Here is a 12,941-nt window from a genome sequence, read left to right on the forward strand (position 1 = left end):
ACCCAAATCTGACTCCATAGTAACAACTAAATTATGCAACAATGTAGCAAAGACAGGCAAGAACACTGTCAGCTAGTTTACATGTATGTAAATAATGTTGGATTTAAAATGTTTGGAAGAAAATTCAATCAACATGTTTGTTACACCTCAAGGAGACACAGGGTGTTTGTGTTTTTTCATATTGATGGCAGGACACAGATACATGTATCACCAATTGGAACACACAAACAAAAGCACAAAGCAAAAACAGTGCTATCTGACCCTAAAGAGACAGAACTGTGTGTACCTGAGCACAGTGACTGTTGGTAAACACAGAACTATGAGCTCAGTTCAGTCTCATAATACACACATGCACACAGAAGGATCCACACTTGTGTTTTTCAATGCACACACAAATGTGTTCCGTTTCATATGTAAATAAAATTCCAAATACAGAAAAAAGTTTTACATATGTATTTTTGATCCTCACATATTTGTTTTCCGTTTAAATCCCCTGAACCTGCAAACACAAACCGCTTTCTGTGCACGGATCGCTGTGCATTCGTGTGTGGGTTTTTTGAGACTCCCCTGACGGTCAGCCGATTCGTACTTGTAATTGTTTCTATCTATAGCCAATCAGATGTCTCCTTCATTTTAAGCCAATCACATGAGCGCGCCCCCACGAGGGTATGATTTCTTACGTTCATGACACTTCATGTACGCATTTTGCGCTGTCCGGTCAGCTCGCTAAACAGAGGGCGGAGCTTCAGGTAATCATTCAGAGCTGCGTGTCTCCGTCAGACTCAGCAGCTGATCTGATCTCTCTCTCGCGTCCGGTTACTTCACTCGCGTTTATGTCCATATCGATCAGATCCAGCTCTCCTGATCGGCCTTTATAGAGAGCACCGATCAAACTATTAAGAGTGAATATCGGCCGATAATGACCGGCGGGGCTCCCCCCCGTTGACAGTTCACTGTCTAGCACTGGCTTCGTAGTGCACTGATCGATTAGGCTAAGCTAACCTGTAGCTGCTCCCTCCACACTCACAACAACTTCATACAGACATCAATAATGCAGCTGTATTCGCCATACAGGAAAAACACATTTAAAACGGGTTTCCCTTCCGTTTTTGTGTACACAAGCATTCATCAATGGTTCGGAAAGTGGCGCTGTACCCTAATAATATAAAGGCTTGTATTTGCGTGCATTTCCTGTTCGGAAAGTGGCGCTGTACTGAGAGTGGAGGTGTCCTGAGATTAGCGCCTGCAGGCAGGCTCCATGGACCTGTCAGCTCCGGACAGCGCAAAATGCGTACATGAAGCGCTACGTCATGAACGCAAGAAATCTACCCTCATGGGGGCGCGCTCATGTGATTGGCTTAGAATTGAGGAGACATCTGATTGGCTATAGATAGAAAAAATTACAAGTACGAATCGGCTGACCGTCAGGGGAGTCTCAAAAAACCCACACACCAATGCACAGCGATCCGTGCACAGAAAGTGGTTTGTGTTAGCAGGTTCAGCGGTTTTAAACGGAAAACAAATATGTGAGGATCAAAAATACAACTTTTTTCTGTATTTGGATTTTATGTATATGTAGCCGATATGAAACGGAACACATTTGTGTGTGCATTGAAAAACACAAGTGTGGATCCTTTTGCGGATCATGAAATACAAGTGTGAATCCTTCTGTGTGCATGTGTGTATTATGAGACTGTTCTGAGCCCATACAGAACCACCCTGACCCGGTACAGACTCAGTGACTGTTGGTAAACACAGAATTACCCTGACCCGGTACAGACTCAGTGACTGTCGGTAAACACAGAACCACCCTGGCTGTCAGTAAACACAGAACCACCCTGACCCAGTACAGACTCAGTGACTGTCAGTAAACACAGAACCACCCTGACCCAGTACAGACTCAGTGACTGTCAGTAAACACAGAACCACCCTGACTCGGTACAGACTCGGTGACTGTCGGTAAACACAGAACCACCCTGACCCAGTACACACTCGGTGACTGTCAGTAAACACAGAACCACCCTGACCCAGTACAGACTCGGTGACTGTCAGTAAACACAGAACCACCCTGACCCGGTACAGACTCTGTGACTGTCGGTAAACACAGAACCACCCTGACCCGGTACAGACTCGGTGACTGTCGGTAAACACAGAACCACCCTGACCCATTACAGACTCGGTGACTGTCAGTAAACACAGAACCACCCTGACCCGGTACAGACTCAGTGACTGTCAGTAAACACAGAACCACCCTGACCCGGTACAGACTCGGTGACTGTCGGTAAACACAGAACCACCCTGACCCGGTACAGACTCAGTGACTGTCAGTAAACACAGAACCACCCTGACCCGGTACAGACTCGGTGACTGTCGGTAAACACAGAACCACCCTGACCCATTACAGACTCGGTGACTGTCAGTAAACACAGAACCATCCTGACCCGGTACAGACTCAGTGACTGTCAGTAAACACAGAACCACCCTGACCCGGTACAGACTCGGTGACTGTCGGTAAACACAGAACCACCCTGACCCGGTACAGACTCAGTGACTGTCAGTAAACACAGAACCACCCTGACCCGGTACAGACTCTGTGACTGTCGGTAAACACAGAACCACCCTGACTCGGTACAGACTCGGTGACTGTCGGTAATCACAGAACCACCCTGACCCGGTACAGACTCAGTGACTGTCAGTAAACATAGAACCACCCTGACCCGGTACAGACTCAGTGACTGTCAGTAAACATAGAACCACCCTGACCCGGTACAGACTCTGTGACTGTCGGTAAACACAGAACCACCCTGACTCGGTACAGACTCGGTGACTGTCGGTAATCACAGAACCACCCTGACCCGGTACAGACTCAGTGACTGTCAGTAAACATAGAACCACCCTGACCCGGTACAGACTCAGTGACTGTCAGTAAACATAGAACCACCCTGACCCGGTACAGACTCAGTGACTGTCAGTAAACATAGAACCACCCTGACCCGGTACAGACTCAGTGACTGTCGGTAAACACAGAACCACCCTGACCCGGTACAGACTCAGTGACTGTCAGTAAACACAGAACCCTGACCCGGTACAGACTCGGTGACTGTTGGTAAACATAGAACCACCCTGACCCAGTACAGACTCAGTGAGCACAGCCTAGCCTATACAAAAAATAATGGCTCCCAAAAGAGGAGCGCTTCTGCCAGCTGCACTTTTTGACAGAAAGCATAACTCCAACCAATCCGAACACAATATTTCTCTACATTTAAAAACAAACATCCTGCATTTGACCACATGACAAACATCCAAAAAACCTTATCTTGAAGGTTCTGGGGGGTATACTACGAAGCAGGATTTTCGCTTAGCCGGCTAACTTCAGGGAAAACTCTGGGTTTCCGGTCCTACCAGACCCGGCGTCATGGGCTGTTTTAATCAGGGCCGAATACAACATGTTTATTGTTTTATTATTATGTTTATTGTTGTTATTTGTAGGGCTTTGTCCTAATATTTAATTTTGTATTAGTTTAATATCATTTTTTCATTTTGCTAGGATATTCTGCGCAAGACTGGTTTTTTATGGAATGCCATTTAAGCCAAAATTAAATAAATAAATAAATACATACATAAATAATTAAATAAATACATATATACATATATATATAAATATGCCTATGAAATAAATTCGGAAATAAAGAAATGAGGCAATAAATATGTATACATGTACATTTAAATACACATTTATTTATTTCATGGGACTTTTATTTCATAATGACACATTTATTTATTTCAAGAGACTCGTATTTCATAATGACACATTTATTTATTTCAAGAGACTCGTATTTCATAATGACACATTTATTTATTTCAAGAGACTTGTATTTCATAATGACACATTTATTTATTTCAAGAGACTCGTATTTCCTAATGACACATTTATTTATTTCAAGAGACTCGTATTTCAAACAACTTTAAGGTGTATAACGCCACCTACTGTAAATGAGTGTAAATCATCATATCATTCCATCTCTTAACTCATGGACGTATCTATGATCTAATCCAAAAATAAATAAATTAGGGCTGTCAAACGATTAAAAATTGTAATCAGATTAATCACAGTTTACAAATTAATTAATCATGATTAATCACCATTCGAACTATGTCCAAAATATGTCATTTCTTTATGTATATTGTTGTGGGAATGGAAAGATAAATGAAAGAAGGCGGATATATCCATTTAACATGTTTATTGTAAAAAAATTCTGTGTGTCAAAATGAAAGAGAGCACCTATCAATCATCAAACCGTGGGGTCTTAATTCATTACGTGTTGATTTCTATCAACACGTAATGTTGTATCGATGTATATAGAGATGTACTACAGCAAAAGTATTCTCCGTCGGGACTTCCTGCAACAACACTACGCCGTTATCTTGATTCTGATTGGCCAGAAGACATCATCAAAGATGTTCTATTGAGTAGACGATCACTACGTGACAAAAAATGTCAAGACCTTTTCTAGTCTTCGGTATTTCCAGACAAGATGCTATACTGAAATCAATCTTACTAACTGCTGTCTGTGCAATTTAGTCTGCGCGAGTTGGCAGACTTTATTTTGCTTACTTTAACATAATTTTTCATGGTGGGGCTAAGCCATTTCTTGGTATGGCTGTACCCTACCCCAGCCATACCCTGGCGCCGCCACTGCTCATGTGGGCAGAACGGCACGCACCTCCATCCATCCCCTGAGCGTGTAGGCGCCTCATGATGAGAGTCGGAGTGAGACGCAGCGTGTGGAGGCCCCCGCGCAGCCCTTTCGGTCCAAGCACACCTTGGGTTGCCTCACGGGCAGCGGCGGAAGGGGCTGGCGTGGCTCGTCACAATGACGACCAAAAAAAACCACATCTCGAGCACGTGCGCCCGCTCTCAGAGTTTTTCTCAGTGGCAGCGCGTGGGTCTGATCAACCCAGTCTCACAAAAAAACGTGTAATAACTACGTTGGTCCACAACGTAGGACGTAGTATATCTACAAAAACGCCTCTGAAATTGTAAGATGCCTACGTTTTTTTCACCATTCATTCCAATGGCTGGCTTCTATGTCACGTGATCTTCAAATTTCTCCCTGCAGAAAAAAAACATGGCCGACCTTCGTTTTATTCTCGGTGTAAAATGCCTATTTTAAGGTTAGTTTGGCCATTAAAATGCGTTTTGATGTCATTTCATGCGAGAAATATGAGTTGTTATTTAAGATTATGTGTGCAGTGGATGTACATGATCTTTAGTTTGCTAGTTATTACGAAGATTACTTCAGGAAATTGTGTCCATTCAACGTTTTCATTGTTACGAAGGTGGTTGCTAGGGACGATGCTATCAGTGTATGCTCTGAAATTGTAATATTATAACGTCTTTGCCCTCATTTATTTCTATTGCTGTTAGCGCACAACTCGAACGTAGCAGTTTAACAAAAATGCCTCAGGAAATTGTGTACATTCAACGTATTTTAAGTGTGGCCCGAGCGAGACCTTACGTGTATTGTTGTTGTTAGCATCTGGTGCTAGCTAGCTGCGCTAACGGATAACGGATAAGGAGCTGTTTAAATGAAAACAGAGGAGCGACATTTCACCGACAACTGCGCCGAGCACTTGACTTTATGCAGGAAGCCAGACAGTGGGACATTGTACGAACAGTCAGCACACGTAACATGATTGCAGCGTCCAGGCAGCTCCCGTTCGAGCATATGCCTTGATATGCTAACATGCTAACAAGCATGTTGTTTAAACATTCTCTCTGATGTTATATTATTTCTGTTATGTTGTGTAACTGTTTAATGGTGTTATCTTTATTGCTACCCCCTTCCCCGTCCATTTATAGTGTTGGTCCACAGCGCAAAAGTATTAGTTTAACAAAATCCGCATCTAAAAATACGTTATTTTCCCATTTGCAATTCTCATGGCTAGTGTTAACTGTGATGGTTATTCTCGCGTCCAGGAAAGAGAAGCTTAAAAAGGAGACTAAATGGAGTCTCTGAGATGTTTTCAAATTGGTACTTTAATTAATAAAAAAAGGTGCGGTAAAGTCACAAACAGGATATTTCTGACAGAAAAGCAGCTGCCTCTGGCTCCCCGCTAGCAGAGAAAAGAGGCCGAACCCCTCAGGTTTCGTTGTTTATATAGCCTCTCCTGGCTCCTCCCTGGGGGCCGGCTCTCCGCGTATTTAATGTCCGTTGTTACGCATATCACAAGATACAGACATTGTACATTCAATATATATCTAAACACGCCTTTTCTCCTCCTTAACTCTTTCATGACTTTTCATTTAACACATTCTAAACGCTGTAATCAATACTCCAAAAAATACAGGAAATCCTTCACAGCAATTTGATTTCCGGTCGTTCCGAATGTTGTGACATGCTACCCACATCTGTAAACGATAACGTACTCAAATAAACTGTACCTTCATTTAATATCCAACAATAATAATATCTCGACGTCTATAGTTGTAGTGTTGAAATCAGTAGGTTTCGGTGTGCAACATCATATCATATCGCTGCTAAATTCACCTCTATAGGAAATGGTATATTAGCCTCATGCTAAATGCTAACCGGAGGTGAAGGATTTTCAGAATAAAAGCTTAACTGGTTTTTCAGTATAAAACAGCATTTAAACTAAAGGTACATTTAAGGTACATTATGCCATCAAAACATTGATTTTAATTTCTAACACTAGCGTCACGTGATGTTTAATTTTCTCTGCATGTAAATAATAAAGATGGCGGACACTCGTTTACTGTTCGTGTTCTTATTATACATCCATGTTCGTAATGCGCAGGTATTTGTTGTGTACTTAATGGCAACGCTACAGGCCTGGCATTTCCTGTGAACCCGGAAGTCATAATAGTGTAATGTTCCACAATAGGAGTTGAAAACAGGCCTCAAGTTCTTAGGTTTAATAGCTCCTTTGGTAGCATACAGGTTCATAGGTCACAGGTTACAGGTCGCAGGTTTAACGTCACACACTCTCCAGCCCTACCCCTCTGCTCCCCCCAACCACAGGCCCGCACATCTATGCGCACACCGGCCAGCATTACTGTGCAGCTCTGTGATTGGCAGAGAGGCGGGCAGCGTCTATCGTTATTCCAACCCAGTTTAGATTTTGCTTCCGCATTACGCAAGAACGTAGCTCTACGCGATAGCGTCATACACTTCTTCGGCAGTTACAGCAACACTGTGTTTATGTCATTCAATTTACCCCCTAATCGCACCAGGAGCGTCAGTGCTGCGGCTGCGCCGCGACCTCCTCCTGCGTCCTAACCCACCAGGCGTGTTTCAAAACGTTGCGGAAGCGGAGCGTCTTGTGTGCAGCCTCGCAGTTGTTGGATGAACATTCCACTTCCTGCCTGCGCCGCGTCAAAAATAGGATTCATCCTATATTTTAGAAATTCCTTGCGGCGAGGAGCTTCTGGGACGCTATATAAAATAGTATCATTAAATAAATATATATATATAAAATAGTATCATTAAATAATGCTGTCAGATAAATGAAGTACACAGTAATAGTCAAGGTTATATTCAATATTCGGCACTTACACCAGCTGATAAGATATTTAAAACGTCTTTTGTTTGTCCTGAAAACGACATTTGAGAATACACACAGGCTATTTACAGATGATAAAACACCAGTAATACAATCTCAGGACTCTTCGATATGGCTTTGATTACAGGATCGTTTACTTTCAGTCAACAAATCCTTTGGAGAGCAATATCCTGCTTTACCGCGACCGCTATAGAGAGAAGAAGTCACGCCCATCTACTTCCGGTCCATGGGACCCCGGAAGCGAAAAATTATACATTGAATTCAATGGAGAGAGAACACGTATCTTTTGATCCTGTTTGAATTGTGCCACGAACTACACATATGATGTTTGTCAATCTTAAACAATCATTTCCATGTCAAAAAAGTCACATTTTGTCGTAAAACTGTTGAAATATAAGACTATGAAAAATACGCAACGAGAAAGACTACAAATCCCAAATCCCATTCTGGGTCGCGTAAGTGATGTCACAGGCGATAATGCTCCAAGTGGTTGGTTCACTTTTACAAGATGCCTGTGTGCTTTGTACCAGGTTGTAGTCATAAAAGTGATCATACCACTTGCTCGTTCTATCGCTTCCCGTCTGATGAAAGGACCAGGAGTCGCTGGATCAGACATATCAGGTAATATCATAGTTAATATACATGTTGTGCATGGAACATAGTCAAGTTAGCTACCTAGCTAGTAGCGACGAGTAGCGAGCACGTTAGTTAGCATTACATTACTTAGCCTTGTCATTTTTAGTAGCCTTACCATGAAGTTATTATTTTATTACATGAAGTAAACCAAAATGTTAAACAGTAACCAAACATGATGGTAAGTATTTCGTGAAACTTTTGAAGAGTAGCCTACTGCGCCCTCCACCGGGTGCAGATTTACAAATCTCAACCTGTTGTACAATGGACAGCTTCCCCCCCTCCATCTATGTATATACTCGCATTTTAGACTCTGTTACTAACTGTATATCTGTAGACTTGGTATGTCTTAAATGTCCGATTAGGATGTATTAGAACGAAATCTAAAATGAAAATTGTAAACAAGCAATCTGTATGTAAAAAAACCACCTGTATGTAAATTGTAAATAAGCCATCTGTATGTCAAATATGTCTTATATGTCTTAAATGACATGATAAATTGGAAATGGGGGACCCTGATGTAAATAAGACGAAAGTCTTTCTCTGGTCTGCATCCCCTTAACAATTGTATGTTTTGAGCTGTACTGTACTGTACCCAATATACAAGCTGTTAATAAACTTTTCAATCAATCAATCAATCAATGCTAAGGAAGCAGTTCAGGGAGAGTCGAAGGCAGGCATGGAGCTTTGCATACTACTGAGATGTTGAGGAACATGCACACTGACCTGCTCTGGCAACCTGATTTCCACTGTACGTAATAGTATTTGGTTATGGTATATTATTCATATACATCAAAGGCACAATGCACCCCCCAGAGACACACATGTATTGAGTGTGATATTTTGCATAGGTCATGTGAAATCATCTTTACATACTAGAAAACTGTAGGAGCGGCAACTTGTTTTGAAATAGAATTTTTAATATCCGATAATAAAGTTGATCTGTTTTCTTTATTCTTCTCTCTTCCCAGCTCCATCACCATTCTCTGTTCCTGCAGGTCCTGCTTGCTAATCAATGCTCATATTCTTTACACAATTACAAATAAAGTCATTGTATTGTATGACATGAAGTTGTGCTTCATTCGGAGTCAATAATAAATTAATTCTGCCTTCAACTGCGCAATGATTGTGGACTGCACCGACATCCATGTAGCTGCCCCCCAGTAAAATGAACCAAGCAAAGAGGGTCCCCATCATGCCCAAGGACATCCAGCTGGCCCGCCGCATCCGCGGAGAGAGGGCTTAGACTGACCTGAGACCAGCACACCCAAACACAACGGCTCTTTTAAGAGCCACCCAGTTTCAAAGAGTTGCAATCCTACGTTATTATAATGATTAAACTGGTTCATGTATCACTTAGTTTACTGAACCGTGATGAATGAAATAAATTAGTGAGGTAGTGGTTTACTGAAGTTACAAAGACATTAATATATGAGTAACAGGTCAGTGTAAACACAAGCTTCTGTCAATTATGGATCATTCAAACTATTTATATAAAAATATGTAATAAAGTTCTAAAACAAGTATTCGGTATATTCCTTGATAGCTTTTGGAGAAGGTTGTTTTTAAGTTTACTAAAAATCTATCGTTTCAACTGTTTCACTTTATAAAAAGGGAACAGGTGAGTAGAGCATCATTGAGTTTCTTATTCTGTCAGTAAATTATCCAAATGAAATGTTTTTCATTATTTTAGTCAATCCTAAACAAATTGATTGTACAATGATTGTGGACTGCACCGTCATTTAATAATGACCTTACATGGTCGGCAAAGTTAAATGAACTTCAGAAAATCAAATCTGTTCTGAGAAAAAACTAATAAATGTTTAAAGATAGGAACTTGCCATCCCACTGAAAAACAGTCCGTAGAGATTTAAAGGCGTAGTTGTAGTTCAGTCCAACATTTCATTTGGATTCATTTGACAACAGTCAACTATTTTCATAAAGAATATATATATTTTTCAAAGTCAACTTTATTGTCAATCTTACTCAGTTTGTGTTTATAGACAGAGATCAAAAAGACGTTTAAATAAAATTATACAATTTACAGATATGTATACAAATATATATATCCTATATACACCATCATGTATAATGATGGTGTATGATGTAGAAGGAAGTGTGGTAGATAACAAGTAAGGCCCAATCCCAAACCACTCCCTCGACCCTACCCCTCCGTGACGGAGTGAACTCCGTCTGTAGCCACACTCGCAGCTCAACGAGGCTCCCTCCTGTCAGATGGAGGGAGTAAATACAGCAGCAAGCTTTGGGACGGCCTCCCCTCTCTCCGGCAGAAACAGGAAATGCCGTAACTGTATGTAACAACGGTTTCAAATCAGCATCTCTTTGACAAAAAATGTAAATTAATAACTCAAATAAAACTCCAAACATCTTTCATTGTGTTACTTTTTTGTAAAGCTCTTTTAGTTTTAAACCTGATGTTTATAAGCTTCTTAGTTTTTGCAACAGTCTGTAAATGTACACAACTTTATAATAAAATGCACACATTTACCTTTTTCTAGAATAAACACAGGTACGATCCTAAGTTAAAACATATGAGGCTATCATGAGGTTGTTAACATCGCAGTTTATCAGTGGATGTTTGCTGGAACTACTTGTAAACAGCTTGTTTCCTGACGGACACACACAGCGTTGAGACCGGTCAGGTAGAGACCGGTCTCAAGTCAGCACCGCTGCAGACTCGTTGTTTGAGGGCTTGATAGCCCACTCCCCCTACACACCGCTCCACACTCGTTGGTTTGGAACAGCCCTTAATATGGCGGACCCTCCGCGTGAACGCGCAAACGGAGGGGTAGGGTGTAGGGGGCGGTTTGGGAATGGGCCTAAATATAGAGTTACATACAGATCCATGTTACAGCAAAAGATGGAATAACTAAGAAGCACGCAGTATAATAATAATTACATGCAACAATTAAATAACTGCTCAGCATCTCCACCACAATCCCAATCTGCTGTGTCCTGTTTTCCTCCCCTCTGCATAACACCCCATCACACATACGAAACACAACACAACGCAGAGTCCGAGGGTGTTAAGAGTATGTTTATTTAAATGTCCTCCTCTCTACTGGCCAACACAGCAACATATGCTGGGTGTAGAATTTTTCCAGGAGGAGGAGATTTCCATGCCATGCAGGGTCTTTGGGGATGGGGATGATGATCGCCTCCTTCTTGGTCCACACAACAAAGTAGCAGAGACTCCGGTCTGTGATGTGCAGCTGCCCTTGGACCTGGTGCCAGTATGGGTGATTCTCCTTGAGAATATATGACCCACCCTCCTCACGAAGACAGAAGGATGGTAACTGGACTGCCTCCATGATGGTCATGTTCCTCTGGCTGTGTGGACACTTCACCTCCAGCAGGGCAGATGGCTGCACAAGTCCATCGGGTGATGCTCCCAAAACACCCGACTCACTCACAAAGAGACCAGACTCGATTCGAACACTGTCACTTGATAGGCCTCCACAAAAGCCTTCACCCCTCCTTCGGCCTCGTTTACAACCCCCCAGTTGACAGTTGGCGATGTCTCTGGCCAGTGGGTTGTATGTCTCCTCTCGCTGTTGGTAAAGTTGAGACACCGGCTGGACTACTTTTTAAGTGCCAGGCTTCCTCCACTGGCACTCAACATCTGTGGAGCTGATCTCCCACATGGCAAATATTGCCAATGCTGCAGCGTGGCTGCATTTGTACATCCCCTGTGCACAATCACAGACAGCGCTCTGCATCGCGCCATCGTCTCCCATGCAGATCTGTACAAATAAAGTAAGTACCATTTGTTAGCATGCTATAATAGATTGAATGAGCAATAATACAAGGATGGTCCGGATCTGGGGGTGGGAGGGTTTATTTTTCCATAGTTTTGTCCTCTTGTCTGATTGTTGTTATTGTTTGTTTTTTCTGTATTTTTTGTAATTTGTGCTGTATTGGTTGTGATTGTACATTGTATTTTTCTAAATGTGTATGAATACCCATCCATCCATCCATCTTCTCCCGCTTATCCGTGGTCGGGTCGCGGGGGTAGCAGTTCCAGCAGAGAGCCCCAAACTTTCTTTTCCCTGGCGACATCAACCAGCTCTGACTGGGGGATCCCAAGGCGCTCCCAGGCCAGCGAAGAGATATAATCCCTCCACCTGGTCCTAGGTCTACCCCTTGGTCTCTTCCCAGCTGGACGTGCCTGGAACACCTCCCTAGGGAGGCGCCCAGGTGGCATCCTAACTAGGTGCCCGAACCACCTCAACTGGCTCCTTTCGACGCGAAGGAGGAGCGGCTCAACTCCGAGTCCCTCCCTGATGACCGAACTTCTCACCTTATCCCTAAGGGAGACACCAGCCACCCTGCGGAGAAAACCCATCTCGGCCGCTTGTATCCGCGATCTCGTTATTTCGGTCATGACCCATCCTTCATGACCATAGGTGAGGGTAGGAACGAAAATGGCCCGGTAGACAGAGAGCTTTGCCTTCTGGCTCAGCTCCCTTTTCGTCACAACGGTGCGGTAAAGCGACTGCAGTACCGCTCCCGCTGCTCCGATTCTCCGGCCCATCTCAATGGAGCGTGAGATGTGTATGAATACATTTTTGAAAAACATTTGATCAACAATAAAAAAGGATTTGGTCAGGATCTAGACTCAGTGTGTAGTTGATTAATTAATCAATGCTCTCTACATTAGGAAAACACATACCAGTGTACCAGAGGAAGTCACACACAGCTGT

The sequence above is a fragment of the Gymnodraco acuticeps genome, unplaced genomic scaffold (genome assembly GCF_902827175.1).
Source record: "Gymnodraco acuticeps unplaced genomic scaffold, fGymAcu1.1, whole genome shotgun sequence".
Classification (NCBI taxonomy): Eukaryota; Metazoa; Chordata; class Actinopteri; order Perciformes; family Bathydraconidae; genus Gymnodraco; species Gymnodraco acuticeps.